Source organism: Salvelinus sp. IW2-2015, unplaced genomic scaffold (genome assembly GCF_002910315.2).
Source record: "Salvelinus sp. IW2-2015 unplaced genomic scaffold, ASM291031v2 Un_scaffold4849, whole genome shotgun sequence".
In the NCBI taxonomy this organism is placed as follows: Eukaryota; Metazoa; Chordata; class Actinopteri; order Salmoniformes; family Salmonidae; genus Salvelinus; species Salvelinus sp. IW2-2015.
Window position 1 is genome coordinate 8692 of NW_019946118.1, and position 2897 is coordinate 11588.

Below are 2897 nucleotides of genomic sequence, written 5' to 3' on the forward strand. Positions count from 1 at the left end.
TCAAGAGAAGACAGGCTATGTGCACACTGCCCACAAAATGAGGTGGAAACTGAGCTGCWCTTCCTAACCTCCTGCCCAATGTATGACCRTATTAGAGASACATATTTCCCTCAGATTACACAGACCCRCAAAGAWTTCGAAAACAAGTCCAATTTTGATAAACTCCCATATCTACTGGGTGAAATACCACAGTGTGCCAYCACAGCAGCAATATTTGCCATAAGAAAAGGGCAACCAGTGAAGAACCAACAAATTGTAAATACAACCTATATTTGTTAATTTATTTTTCCTCTTGCACTCTAACTATTTGCACATCATTACAATACTGTACATACATATGACATTTAACATGTCTTTATTCTTTTGGAACTTTTGTGAGTCTCATGTTTACTGTAAATGTTGTATTGTTTATTTCACTTTTGTTTATTATCTATTTGACTTACTTTGGCAATGTAAACATATGTTTCCCATACAAATAAAGCCCCTTAAATTGAAATTTGAATTGAGAGAAAGAGAGAGAAGGGACAGGGATTTCAACTCTGGATCCTAATTATTAGTGTGACAGACAGTACAGTGAATCATAATAACCAGTGTGACAGACAGAACAGTGAATCATAATAACCAGTGTGGCAGACAGAACAGAGAATCATAATAACCAGTGTGGCAGACAGAACAGTGAATCATAATAACCAGTGTGACAGACAGTACAGTGAATCATAATAACCAGTGTGACAGACAGAACAGTGAATCATAATAACCAGTGTGACAGACAGAGCAGTGAATCATAACCAGTGTGACAGACAGAACAGTGACTGGTGAAAGGAGTCAGGCGCAGGAGAGCTGAGATGCGTGGACAAGGTATTTAATACAAGATAGCACCAGTATGAAGTCAATACTATGGTGCGGGAACAATACTGGTACCACGAAATAAACGGGCGTAATAACAAAACCCGGCAACAAAATACCAGCCGTCAGTAACAGCCTGAACAATAGAACAAACACGCACACAAACATGGGGGAAACCAGAGGGTTAAATAATGAACATGTAATGGGGGAATTGAAACCAGGTGTGTAGAAAACAAAGACAAAACAAATGGAAAATGAAAAGTGGATCGGCGATGGCTAGAAGGCCGGTGACGTCGACGGCCGAACGCCGCTCGAACAAGGAGAGGGACCGACTCCGGCGGAAGTCGTGACAGTACCCCCCCCTTGACGCGCAGCTCCAGCACAGCACCAGCCACCAGCCGTGGAGACGTATTGGACCCTTTGATGCTGCGGGAGTCCACCGTCTCCATCCGGATCGCCCTTGCCCTCGCGACCCGGAGTGTGAAGCAGCAGGCGATCCGATACGGTGGAATGGATGGAGACGGTGGAACTCCCTGCAGCATCCAAAGGTCGCCAATCACGCCTCCACCACACCCAGCATCTCTCACTCGACCGTACCCCTCTGCACTCCAGAGGTACTGAAGGCCCTTGCCTGAGCCTCGAGTCCAGTATGGATCGGACCGCATACGCCGGGGCCCTTCGATGTCCAGAGGGGGCGGAGGAACCTCCCCACCTCAGACTCCTGGAGTGGACCAGGCACACTGGCCTGAGGAGAGACACATGGAACGAGGGTTAATACGGTAATCTGGGGGAAACTGTAAACTGTAAACAAACCTCGTTCACTGTTATGAAATGAATTGCTCTTCGTAAATAAATGTTCAATGTCAGCAGCAATTTCCAGTGAGAAATACTCAGTCTGAAGCCATCGGCTATGGGTTTCACAGCCCTACAATAATGATACAAGTTATATAGCTTAAAAAATTGTTTATTTACACCTTTGGGTTAATCATGTTGGGGAAAAGTGGTATAGAGAGTCCGACACTATTTTAAGCCTCAGTCTTCGCACAATGAGAACCAAGAGGGGCCGAGCTTCGTCCTTCATGACTGGGAAAGGCCTTGATTCTAGGCCGTAGGAAATCCTCCCTCCATCTCATTAGATCAGAACAGGTTGGATCAACAGTGATTCATATAACAGGTTTGTAACGTGCTTCTACACCTGCATTGCTTGCTGTTTGGGGTTTTAGGCTGGGTTTCTGTACAGCACTTTGAGATATCAGCTGATGTACGAAGGGCTATATAAAATAAACTTGATTTGATTTGATTTGATTTGTTTGCATCCTAAAATAAGGATAGTTGTGTTTTGCTGCATAACACACTTACAGTGCATTCGGAAAGTATTCAGACCCCTTCACTTTTTACACATTTTGTTACGTTACAGCCTTATTCTAAAATTGATCAAATTGTGTTCTTTCCCATCAATTTACACACAATACCCAATAATGACAAAGTAAAAACAGGCTTTCAGATATTTCTGCAAATGTATTCAAAATAAAAAACGTAAATATCACATTTACATCAGTATGTGATACTTAAAGCACCTTTGGCAGCGATTACCATCTCCATGGGGATGACGCTACTGGCTTGGCGATTACCATCTCCATGGGGATGACGCTACAGGCTTGGCGATTACCATCTCCTTGGAGATGATGCTACAGGCCTGGCGATTACCATCTCCATGGGGATGACGCTACAGGCTTGGCGATTACCATCTCCATGGGGATGACGCTAAAGGCTTGGCGATTACCATCTCCTTGGGGATGACGCTACAAGCTATGACGCTCCCCTGTATTTGGGGAGTTTCTCCAATTATTTTCTGCAAAAACTCTCAAGCTCTGTCAGGTTGGATGGGGAGCGTCGCTGCACAGATATTTTCAGGTCTCTCCAGAGATGTTCGATTGGGTTCAAGTCCGGGTTCTGGCTGAGCCACTCAAGGACATTCAGAGACTTGTCCTGAAGCCACTCCTGCGTTGTATTGGCTATGTGCTTAGGGTTGTTGTCCTGTTGGAAGGTGA